The sequence below is a fragment of the Lonchura striata genome, chromosome 6 (assembly GCF_050655825.1).
Source record: "Lonchura striata isolate lonStrDom1 chromosome 6, ASM5065582v1, whole genome shotgun sequence".
In the NCBI taxonomy this organism is placed as follows: domain Eukaryota; kingdom Metazoa; phylum Chordata; class Aves; order Passeriformes; family Estrildidae; genus Lonchura; species Lonchura striata.
In genome coordinates, this window is record NC_140708.1 from 14,470,628 (window position 1) to 14,483,548 (window position 12,921).

General features: G+C 42.6%; 1 protein-coding gene and 1 long non-coding RNA gene across 2 annotated transcripts in view; one reads left to right on the forward strand and one right to left on the reverse strand.

Moving 5' to 3' along the window:
• Window positions 1-6,330: 6,330 nt before the first annotated feature.
• LOC144246598 (uncharacterized) lies at window positions 6,331-8,958 on the reverse strand. Its single transcript, XR_013340253.2, has 2 exons — window positions 8,641-8,958; window positions 6,331-7,734 (listed from the first exon to the last, which is right to left on the reverse strand). It is a non-coding gene; the product is annotated as an uncharacterized LOC144246598 (long non-coding RNA).
• BMPR1A (bone morphogenetic protein receptor type 1A) overlaps window positions 8,594-12,921 on the forward strand; it is a 72,400-nt gene continuing 68,072 nt past the window's right edge. The window contains exon 1 of the mRNA XM_021536184.4: window positions 8,594-8,768. The gene's annotated coding sequence lies outside the window, so the exon portion shown is untranslated. The remainder of the gene's footprint in view (window positions 8,769-12,921) is intronic.

Genomic DNA, 12,921 nt, shown 5'->3' on the forward strand with positions numbered 1-12,921 from the left:
AGATTATAAATGAACAGACTTAGATTTATATGCCATTACCAAGTACAGCATCAGGAATCACAACTTGGTGCATTTTTTATTTGATTTCCCAGCCCCAATTTCTGTTTACTATGTGCATAAGAAATGCAATTGGAAAGAATGCCCAGAATGTATGCTGTATTTTCTCAGATCAAAATTTCTGTTTTTCAGATTGTCTTTCTGACACTTAACCTTTGCACAAGACAGTGCTTCCTAAACTGTGCACTGTGATCCCTGGAGAGTTCAGTTGTTGGAACTGGAAGCAATAGAGGCATAAGCAGAGCACCATGCCAGCTGACAGGGTGGAAAAAGGGAACAGAGCAAAGTTCATTAGGAAAGGACATGGTGCAAAATGTGTGGCAAATGTTGCATTAAGGGATTATTAACAGAGACTCTTAAAGAGAGATTATTGCTCTGCAGAAAATGGAGATTTCAAAAGTATAGGCTTTGGCATTGCTTGCCCCTCCCACCCCAATCATGCATCTTGAATTCAAACAGTTTCTGTTGATTAAGGAAGGAAGGAATGTGTGAATAAGATTGCTGAAACCATTCTTGAATACACAATGAAATGCTTTGTTCTCCCAGGCAAATCAGAGTTATGGATGAGATTCAGTCTATATTCAGGCATAAGTTCTGTGCTGCGTGCCTATGAAATACGCCCTTGGATAGCTGTTAAAATACATTTGTTCCTCCCCTTAGGAAGATTACATCAAAAGAAAACAGTAACAAATGTGTGTTGTACTAATAAGGACTGTCAGGCTGAGTCACAAGAATTTTCTCTGTAATAAAGACAGGAAGGATTTTTTTTAACAAATATAAACTTTTGAACAAAACATTTTTCCTTTAAAAGTTTCCAGATCATAACTGTTAGGGAATAATAAATTAGTATGCATAAAGTATCATTGATAAATCTGCCTCTACTACAAAAGTATTTTCTAATCTTACTACTTTAGAAATGGGATTATTTTCATTTATGACAAAGATGTTATGGAAATTCTTCTGTTTCTGCATAGTGTTACTGAAAGAGTTGAGATTTATTTTTCTTTTAATTAGAAGATACAAAGACAACCTTGAATTGAGTGAAAGTGATGATTGTTCCAGTGCTTGTGGAATGAATGCTGCTTGCTATACTAAAGCCAGAAAACTTGCTGCTCTAGATTGTTTTATTCTCATGGTGTATTGAAGAGGATGTTTTGGATTTTTAGGAGCTTTAAGGAATATCTATAGCCTTAATTAAAGATTTCATTTCAAAACAAAAGAATGATTTACAGTGTTTAAGTTCTTTTAAGATCTAATCATATGTAGACAGGAAAATAATGCTGGGATCAATGTTTAGTTTCATTTAAAGAAATCTTCATGTTGACTAATGTAAGCATTCCTATATGTATTCCTGCATGTATGGGACATATATGTGGATTAAAACACTCAGAACTGAGATTCTGATTTCCTTTAAGTCCATATGTTTCAAACCTACACTATTTGAGCCTAAATTGTCATCTAGTCCATTTACTATATATAGCTTAAGAATAATACAGAAATCTGAGTGCACCTTGAGACCTGGGTTTTGTTATCTGTTAGGTATTTTTGCTTTATGAAGTAACAACTCCACAATTTTGATAGCACTGGAGATGTGGGAGCAGAAAAAAGGGCACACTTTCCAAAAATCTGGCTTCATATAAAAAATAGGATTTCAGGAATAAAATTTTCATTTGTGTATTATAAACAAAGACCAGGTATTGTTCTTTCACAACAAAATATTCTTCAGCTGTCCCCTGCACATTCCTTGACAGATTTTCTTCCTGCAAATTTTTCCCTGTACTGATTCCAAGGATGTTTTAAATTTCCCTGTGATTAATGCACATGCAGAGTTCCTGTTCCTTTCACAGGCCTGTAAGCTGTGGGGTAAAAAGTGATAGAGTGGGCTCTGCTGCTCATGTGAGTGCATTCAGCCCCACTGCATCCTGCAAATACCAGACTTCCTGAGATTTATTGTGGATGCACAACATAGATGACACTAATTGAAAGTTTCTGCTTTATTGCATGTACACTACACAGCATCTAGTTCTGGCCAGAAAGTCCTTGCAAGAAACCCAAACTGCTAGCCAGGGATGCTGGCTCTAGCTGTGGTCTCAGAGCATACCTGAATCTGAACTGTGTGGTTATAAAATAATGGCAGAGCACAGTTTGCCTTTGAGATTGTATTCCCAGTGCCAGCTGCTGCAGCAAAAGGACAACAGGGCTGGTTTGTGGATGGTGATTTTCTGCAATTTTTATTATGTAAAGCAGTTTCTGGAATGGGAGCTCTTCTGAGCTGCTATTCTCCTGTTGCTGCATCATGACACCGGCCTGAATTCAAACTTGCAAAGGTTTCAGCTCATTTGGCAAAATTTACTTATTCTCACATTGAAGGACTCCATGTTTTCCACGTGTAACTTATTCAGCTTTGTGTTTGCCATCCTAGAACGGATTGGAAACAGTCTGGTGGTGAAAGGTGAAGGACTGAGACTTCTAGGTAGGAGACACATCCTGAGAAATTAAATCCTCGGAGACAAACACAGAACACATTATCCACCTTTTATAGACTTACAGGGCTGGTTTTTGCTGGAGACTTCATTGACTTCCTAAGGAGTCACAGAAGCTGCTCTCTGTTTAGAAGGTCTCTAAAAAGAAAGAGTCAATGTTATTAAAAAGTAGATATTAAAGTTTGGGGTAGTGTATTTCCTTAGGGTCCATATTTGCCTATTTAGTACAACCTCAAACAGTTTTTTTTCTTATGCAATTCTCAAGAAAAAAAAAAAAAGAATGCATAACAGAGGGTTGTTAATACTCCTCCCTAACTCTGGGTAACAATCCTCATTTCCCTCCAGCTTAGGAATATTCACTGGCACAGAAAGGTATAAATTACATCTCTGTGTGCCAGCTTCAGAGAACCTGGCCACAAATACTTCAGTTGAGATGATTTTGTTCATTTTTTTTTAAAGGACAGAGAGAAAGATTGTGCTTCCTCTGATCTTGTAACTTAAGAAATATTAATAGAACAACCTTCAAGTAAAAAGATAAAAAGATGAAGTAAATGTTTATTTTAGACCTTTATTATAACGTGCAACTAATTAAAAGTGAACAATTCCTATCAAAGAGGGCATATGCAAAAGTAGTAAAATGAGATAATGTAGAAAATGTAGGAGAGTGAAAATCCAAAGAAAAAGTAGCTTTTAGCATAACAATTAACCACCCAATCTACCCTTCCTTTATTCCGTGCAGGGTAATTCATTGTAAGTGAATTAATGGTGAAACATTCAGTAATAGGCCTCAGTAAGGAAATAGGAGCAGTGTATCAGGATATCCTTTTTCCGCCCCAGAGTACCAATACTTTCAATTTTATATACAACGGAAGTAATTAATTGTAACACAAAGAAGCACAGCTGTGTTTCCTGATGGTCACACATGCAATAGCTGCTATTGTTTAGCATTCTGAGTATGTACAATGGAAACTGTTCGACAGCTTGGAATGTTTTATATTCTCAGGGATTTAATTTCCATTAGTAGCTTTTGAATCCATAGTGGATTTTTAATATGTTATTATCTTAGATCCAATCCTGCATCCCTAATCAGGTAATTTTTTGCTGATGCCAGTGAGAGTTTAAACTGTAATAGGTGTGGCTGCCAAATGAGGAGATTTGCAGACACAGGCAAATATTTCATTGGAAGCAAAGGGAGATATAGACTATTTTTTGGGATTTGCTTTTAGCTGTATGAGTTTTACTTGTTCAAGTTCCAGTTTCAGTTAATATTCAAGCACCTTACAGACTGAGAGAGAAAAGCTTCATTGCTATGCCTTTAACTTCATTATCTATTTTCAGACATTTTAGCTGAAATACAAGGATATCCTTCTATTATTTTGTAGTCCCATATTAGTTTCCCTAGAATATTAAAAAATAAGTGAATTAGACTATTTTGCTGCATTTACTTTTATTTAACAGCAATTTATTCATGTTTTAAGATATGTTTGGACTGAGAAAAAAATAAGAAAAATATGAACTTAGTTCATTTTTTTGTATAGGATCAGATCTGTTTCATTTTAAAAAGCTTGGAAGAACAGAGAATTTTCAGTCTCATAAATGTCCATCTTTGTAAATCTCTACAGTACCCCCTCCTACAGCTGCCAGAAACACTTCCACTTGAATCCATGCCCCCTGAGGATAAAGCCGTTACACGCACCAAGACAGACATTTTCTGTATTGATAAGAATTTGCCTTGTGTAACAGCAGGTTTTAAAAACATTTCTGCTTTCAGCATTGCTCCAGTTTCAGGACAAAGCCTGAGCATCAGGCTTAACAGAGGAGCTGTTAATACAGTGTGAGTTTGGATCTAAGGATTATTCCAACTTGTAAAAGAAACAAATGCCTCTTGTAACGAAAGGTGGAGGAACACAAACATTCAGCTTCTCTCAGTATAATTCAAACTTCCTTGTAGATCATTTGGCACCACTGACTGATAATTAGAACATAAATTTTAAAATCAGCACTATAGTTGAAATACTTAATCTTCTCTGAGCAACTGAAGACTTTGGGGATTTTATGTGCATGCATCTAGGGAAAACATTACTAATTCTCCAAACAAACTGATGTGAGTGAGGCACCCTGGTGAAACGTCTGCTGAGCCTACAAATACTTCCTTTTTCTGTGATAAGACTTTTAATGCTCTGGCTTTAAGAAAAACAAAGTAATTTGTATTTAAAAGGAGAGTTATCTCAGGGTTTATTACGACCTGGTGAGAAGACTGCAATAAGGGTTTTGTAAATGTGAATCCATAAAAACAAAATCATACAGCTCAGCTAGGCACAGGCAGAAGAAACAGAAAAAGCAGTGGGAAATCTGGTTCTTGACTGGGAAGATGTCTCCCAGAGCAACATGCTCCCATTACTGCAGCCCTTTGCCACAGCAGGGGCATCAGTTCAGTGAGGAATCAGCTCCCACCCTGCAGCTGCTGGGGACAGGCACAGCCATTGTGTCCTCCTTCCTCCATGGCCACCTGCTCCAGGCTGAGGAAGAATCCCCTGCAGAAGCCCAAGTAAGCCCAAATCACACCAAGTGCTTGAGCTGTGGGAACACTTCTGTTTCCTTGTGCCCATGCTCTGCTCATTGAGCTGTTATTCCTTGGATTATTGCCACAGTGCTCTCCAGTGCTGCCCCAGACTCAGTTCCACACCAGACTGGTTGGACTCTAGGCTGGACATGGCTTGCCTCTTTACTACCAGTGATCCACTAGCAAAAATTTTATGAACACATTTCTTCACAGATTTGACTCTGCCTTATTGAATTATTTTTGCTTACATTTAAAAAACCTAATAAAATCCACGACTTTTGTAAGTAACAAACAGCTGAATAAATTTATAATCAAAAGAATATGCTTTCAAGTAAAATAGTTCTGAAAAACAGACAAAGCCAAATTCATGTCATATTAAGTGAAATAATTGTGTCCCTGGCTGAAGGGTAATAGTCTTTTAATATGTAACATGGAATATTTATTTTTGTAGCAGTAACAGAGAAATACTCATCTAATTGCAAACAGTCCTCAAAAATATATTTGGACCACAGATTTAAGACATCTGAATTCCAGAGACTGAAGGGAAGAAGGATCTACAAAGATCAGGTCCTATCACATGACTGACCTTCTCCCTATATATACCTCTTTGTTCTTTTGATATTCAAGTTTGTAGTTCCCTAGTGATTCCAAGAACTAATAAGAAATTCCTGGGGAGGAAATAACAATGAAAGCAGCTGGAAGACTGTCCTTTTTTTTTTTTTTTTTTTTTTTAATACAGTTCTCTTCATCATGACAGTCAGTTTTGAACTGCTTCTTCTGTATCTCATGTTAGACTTCCACATCTCATCTTGGCCAAATGTCAAATAAACTTATGTGTTTATTTTCAGATTTTCAGACCTCGGTTTTTTGAATATGGCTCAATTAACAAAATAAATGCTTAGTGTTACTAAACCTGGTGTGTCTGAGTTTTTGCAGATTCCTAAAATCCTCATCAAGTAAGATTGCTGCTGCTAATTAGCTTGCTGGAGCCCTGTGTCTTTCTGAGAGCCCATCATCTAGTGTTCACTTTCTGGTTTAAAAAGGTCTCTCTACCTATTCTGGTAGAGATGTTTGAAACCTAAGTACTGCACTGTTTTGAAAGACACCAGTATTTTCTATGTGATATTTCATCAGATGTCCATCACAATCTAAATACTTTCAGAAGGTCATTATGATTCATCATTTTAGATTAAGATGCAGTTTGGTCTCCTGTAGTCCTAATATTACATAATGTAGTTTATTTTGGCCAACTTTATTTTGTGATTAAGACAAGGAGTTTATAGTTCTCAATAATGTAGAGATGGGCATTACTTGCTATAGCAATACAAAACTTCATCCTCAGCAACACTGTTCCTGATCTGACAGGGACTTGTGGGTATCTTCTATGCCCAAGTGCCTTGAAAAGTACTGGCTGAGACAGCAATTTCTGCAATGTGCAAATTTACACACCAGGAACTGGATGAAAAAAAGTTGATCCATTTCACAAAAAGGGTTAAATCCATTTCAAGGCTAGTGGCTGTTGCTAAATTCATGCATCCTGGATTGGAATCAGTATCTAACATCTGACGAGCCCCGGGCTGTATTAGCACACATTATTACTGAAGAGATGCTAGCACTAACAGCTTTGGTTTTGCTTGGGAGCACACACACGCATGTTGCATTCTTCTTCCATATTGAGTGTCTATTCTGCTGCTATAATTTCATAGTACATAGAGTGGAAGAACAGCAGACTCATATTTTCCTTTGAGATTATAAACATAAGCACAGGAGTTCTGTATTGCTTGGCATGGAAGCTGTGATTTTGTCTTTCTTGTAGGCTGGCTTTGTTTTGGACACTGACAGATTTTTCTGGATGATGGTGATCGGAAAAAATTTTCTAAAAGTCTAATAAGACAAGACCTGCATTTGCAAATGCCTATCACCACATACAATTATTAGGTGTGTATTTACCTGCCTACATTTTAAAGGAGTCTGTGAAGGTGATAGGTTTGAAGGTATACTTCCTCTTTTGTTTTTCTCTGTAGGATAATACAGAAGTGAAGTGCTCATCTAACAATCTGTGGGTGAAACGCACGTGAGCCAGAATGCAAAGCCAGTGCTCTCATCTTACAGAGGTGACAACTCTGGAGTGCAGTACACAACATTTACAAGTCCTATCTGATATTAGCATGCAAAAATGGAGCTATACTGTGAAAAGGTCAACACAATAAGCAAGCCCATGTTTCCCACAATTTATGCACATGTGGTTATTTGGCACCAATAAACCAGATTGCTTCCCAACTGGTTATTCTCTATGCTCAGTTTATCTGGGCAGCCATCTCCCCACCAGCAATTACTGGTGTGTCCCGAAGGCCTAGAGAGTGTTATGGTGTGCAGCAAAGGGAAACTGAGTGGTCTGTACGATCCATGTGATCTTCATTTCCCCTGCAGCTGGCCTTGTGTGCAAAGTTCTTGATGCAGAGTAACCAAGTGGCAGGACAGGCGAAGGGCAAGAGGACATCAGCAGCACAACTGCTGTCACACTGTCGAGTGAAGGATTAAAAACAGCAGCCCAGGTGGGAGCTGTGCCACTTGCATGGCACATAGCACCGTCACTGGAGCTCCTTCTGCACTGCTGCTGGGAGACCTCACCTGAAGACAGACAGACAAATTATTACTTTTCCAATTTGTCCTAATGATAAGAAGCTCTGAAATACAATGCAAATCATGGCCTTCAGCATCCTTATCAGCAGGCAGAGCAGCTCATTGCAGAAGTTAAAATGTATTCCAATCTAAGTAACTGGGCATATTTATTTAGATACAGGAAATGGAAAAAGCAAACAATGCTGTCCTTTGCAATGGAACTCTTTCCCTCCCGCGGCAGTGCAACGTCAGCCTTCTCAGAACTATTCTTCCACGAAGCCGAGAGGCCCATGCGAGTCCGTCCTTCTTCCCGGGCCGCAGCCGCCGCCGAGCGCTCGGTGCGCTCCGCAGCTCGCAGGCGGCCCCGAGCTCCCAGCACAGGCGCGGCGGCGATGCCGCACCCACCTCCCCGGTGAGTGCCGCACCTGCCCCGCCAGCACAGGGACGGAGCCCCCGGCCCCGCAGCCAAACCCAGCCGCTCTTCTCGCGGCTCGACCCTCTTCGAGGCCAGAAGCGCTTCCACCACACCGGCTTGGCAACTTTTCCCCTCACACCTTCCCGCCCTTTCCTAGAGGAGCTCCCTCACGGGGACAGCGCTGCTGCGGCCCGCGCTGCCGGCCGCGGAGGGGCTCCCGGGGAGGAGAAGCGGGCCCGGCCGGCTCCTCCCGGCCAACCTTCCCTGCCGGGAGCCCCGCCGGCGCTCCCGCCCCCGGCACGTGCTGAGGGACGGGCGGGGGCGGCGGGCGCGCTCCCGCCTCCCCGCGGGCCCCCGCCGCGCGCGCGCCCGGCTGCAGTGATTGGAATCCGGCTCGTTCCCGCCCCGCCCCGCAGGGACGCGCCGGGAGCGCCTGCCGGGACACGGAGCCTGCGCCGAGCCCGCGCCCGCCGGCCCGCCCTCCCCCGCCCGACACGCACCCGCCTTCGCCCCCGTCTCAGCGGAGCCGTCGGGGCCCCGGGAACGGCCCGCGGAGCGCGGCGGGGAGCGGGCCCCCTCCGCCTTGGCCTGCCGTCCCCGCGCGGAGGATGAGGAGCCCCCACCGCCGGTGAGTGCGGGCCGCGCCGCGGAGGCCTCGGCCGGGCGGGGACAGCCGGGGCGCGCCGGGCAGGGAGCCTGCCCCGCTCCCTCTGCGGCCGGGGCGGCGCGGGGCGCTCCCTCCGCGGCGATGCCCCTTCCCCGCCGCCGGACGGCCGGGCTGGGCGGCGCCCGGCGGGGTCCGCGCCGTCGAAGGTGGGCTCCGCCGCGGCCCTCCCGCCCGGCCCGGCTGCTCGGGGCGCCGGGAGCGCCCCCCGCCCGGCAGCGCTGCCCCGCCGCGGCGCTGGGGGCGCTGCCCGCCGGGCCGGGCCGGGCCGGGCCGGGCCCGCGGGTCCCTGCGGGGGCAGGGCCGGCGCGGCGCTCGCCGGCCGGGCCTCCCTCCCTCCTGCCCTCCCTTCCCTTCCCGCTGTTGTAATGCCGGGCCCGGTGCCGAGCGGCCCCAGCCCGAGCGAGCGGCAGCGCCCGTCGTCGTGGGAAGGGTACGAGGAATAAGGTGCTTCGCCTTCCTTTTGTGCGAGCCTTGAACAAAGCTGGACGCCTGCTTTACAAATCGGATTTTGCCGTTCAGCGACGTCAAACAAAAAAAGTCCGAGGAAATAATAACCCCAAATAATCGCCCGTACCTTAGTAGTGAAAGACTGTGCTGTTGAGGACCGATTATTTACGCTGTTTTCATAACTGGTTACAAAATCTACTGAACAGGGTTCAAAAGCACAAATGGCTTTTTACCGCCTTTCAATCAACCACACTCTGATGTTGTTTTGGTAAAATTAAGAGTGAATTCAGCAGCAGGGAATGGTAGTAAGCTGTGGTATTTCCTTTCAGCAGTTGCCTGTTACTTTGTGTAAAGTTGTATGATGATTTTTCCCGTGTAAATTGATTGCCCTCCGAATTTACATATTTTGTTCTCTGCTTAGAAGTAATTATCTTTGAGTTCTTTTATCAAGTTAGCATGCTAGGGATTGTTCAGGCCTGTTATCTGCAAGGATAGAGAAGATGGTTTTGTAGATAAGGAAGACTCTCCCAATTTGAAAGATTTGTTTAGTTTTTAGTAGAACCTAATCCTGGAATAAAAACGCTAACATAAGAGCAATTTGTTGTCTGATATACAGCTAGAAATACTCCATGTTGTGGCATTTGTAGCAGCCGGGATAAAACTCTTGCTGATCGTGTATTTGTCTTTTGGTCTCATTCTTTTGTCGCTTTTTCTTAGGTTTTTCACCACATTTTCTTTGGGGTGTGTGCAAGGGGCTGTGTATTTTATATGTATTTATATAGACAAGTGCTACCTGGTAGGCTTTGAGATGTGGTTTGAAATTTTATGAAAGGTCTTCTTGTGCACCTGCAAGATTCAGCTGACAATCCTTAGTATGTCCTGCTGGCTGATCTCTTCCAGCAACAGAGAGTATATGTGGCTGGATCTGAATTATTTTCTTCCCTTAATTGTGAAGTAATTTAGTTTTGAAAGGGATCTGTGGATATTATCTGTTTGAGCCTTTGTTCACGTTAGAGCAGAAAGCTCTTGGTAAGCTGCAAGGCTGAAATAGCTTGTTACTTGGAATTCACTGATTAAAAGACAAGTTTACTAAAACAGTATGTAGCTAGAGCATAGACTTTCTTAGGACCAGTGTGTGGGACCCCAAAGCCTAATGTTTTGGACAGTGCTTTGCAAGATCCTCGCGGTGAAAATTGTTACGCATATTAGAAATACTGAATATGGTGGAATATGTAAATGATATGTGAACTTTTTCTGGATACCAGGTCTGACATACAGAGCTGCAGTAGCTTCTTTGGGAAATTGCTGGAAAACACAGATGAATGAAAGAGACCAATCAGTATGTGGCAGAGAAACTTAGAAATGATTGTTTGTTTGTTTGTCCTTCCTTATTTCAAGCATCAGTCCTATCTGGATACTTGGGGCAGCATCAGGCATTTCTTCGTTCCTCAGTAAAAAGAGGACATATTTTCAGAGCCTGGAATTTCACTTACCTTACTGTCATCTGTAAATAAATGACAGATGGAACTCAGCAATTTAAAAGTATATCTCATCAGAGTCATATGTGGGTACAGATGGAGTACTTGAAGCCTTGTTTCCTTTGCTAGTATTCCCAAAATGAAGGACTTAGAGGCAGGCACAGAATGGGCCTGACAAGAAGTTTTTCCTTTCCCTGCTGCTTTAGTGGCTCCGCTTTTCCCTTTCTTGGACAAGATCCACAGAACCCTCTGCAGTTGTCCCACCACAGCCGTGCTGATGGTCCCCAGTAGCAGTGGTCTCTTTTGTGCCTTCCAGGATGGTTAGTGCTTTAAGGGGAAACATGATTTCTTTCTGCTTTGTTTTCTTGCATTCTGTTAAAGGTTGCTGTGAACGCTGTTGAGGGCTCACTGCTCTCAGGCAGCAAGTAGTTACTTTTTAAAATGTTTAAAACTGGCAAAGAGTGTAAAACTTGCCCTGCTATATTGTGTCCTTTAAGAATAAAAAGGAGACCACACTAGGTGATACTTGGAATGGGTAGAAGTTTGAAACAGTCACCTCATTTTTCTTGTGTACAGAAAGCATAATTTTAGCAATCTCCTGCTCTTATTGAGAAGATCTGTGGAATAGCTATTTTGTGAGGGATTTATTCCAGAAACATCAGTGTAGTACTTTGTATTTGGAGTATGTAAATCCCAAGAGCTTTAGCTTGATAGAACACACAGCTGGCCCTCCAGTGATCAGGAAATCAGGGGACAAGCTGCCAACTTGCCAGGATGGACTTTGCTGAGAACTGGCTTCCCAGGACTTTGCTGGGTATGTTTACAGAGCATATAAGGTGTATTTCATATCCATTTCTCTCCAAAGTAAAACAAAGCAATTATGCCACTAGTCTGCAATATATATTTTGAAATTCGCTGTAGCAGGTTGGACACTGAAGCATTTTAGGTTGATGTATATTTGATATATTGAGAAGACCAAGAACTTCATTCATCTTGTGGTAGAGCAGAACCCTTGCATGGGTTTCTGGTTATGACCCCATTGTTTGAGCTGTACACAAACAGTGTGAGAAATATAGTCACTCTGTTTCAGATTTATAATTCAGAGAGGTTTTTTCTTGCCATTTTTCTAAAGTGTGTCTTGTAGTTGCCATCCCGTTTCGTTTGAATTCGGGGCGTTACGGTTAGGTTTAGTACTGTTTAATGGCAGTCTGGTTAGCAAAATTCAAAACAAGTGTTAGGGTAGGAAAATAAACTCTGGTTCATGATTGTGATAATATTCATAGGTTGTATAAGCAGGAGGAAAGGAAAAGCCACAGCAAAGCCTTATTGGAGGTCACGTATGTCACCAGCTCTGAGTTCCTGCAGTGACACCTGTAGTTACAGTGAAGGTGGTTGCCCTGATGGAGCTGTCCCTGCCATCACCACACTGTCACGGTGACTCTTCACGGGGGAGGGGAAAGTGCTCTGAGTATCACGAAGGTGGGAACTTTTAAAATATTTTGATTAGACAAAAATCTGTGTAGTAACAATTCACAGAATATGTACCTGCAACATGCAGCCTAATGCTCTTGTGCTCGTTTTTTCCTCAAAATAGGTTTTCCCAAAATTCAGGGGGAAATGTAGTGCATTTAAATGTAATTCGAGTGTCGTGAGTTGCTTTGCATTAAAAAGGGAAAAAAATCAGTATTATTAACTCAGCTCTGCAATATTGCAGCTTAATTTGCATCATGTAACAGCAGCAATGCTTGTTACAAAAATTTGATATCGCATAAATTTTTGTAGTGTGGTTTCAGTCAACTTTATTAGATTAAAATGTGGAAGCAACTAGCACTTCTTTGTGTCTATATTCCCTGAGTTCACCATGTTAAGGAGAAAACTGTCAGTTTTCTACTACTTCCATACTTTGGTTGATAAATACAAGCAGATGTATCAGGGATAAGTTAGAGAAATATCCAAGTCTCACAAGATGCATACCAGGAAATAGATCTGGTTTGTGGAAGCAATTTCCTTTTCACCACTGCAGCTGTTGAAATGATTTAATTTTGCTTTTCTTTTCTTGTCATAGAAAAAAAAAATCCCACCTAGAACCATAGGCCTTTGTACTTCCTCTGTGAGAGCCTGATCCCAAATTTAACTGGAAATCGGTGGACAGAGCTCAAATGACTTTGGAGGACTGCAGTCATCAGAGA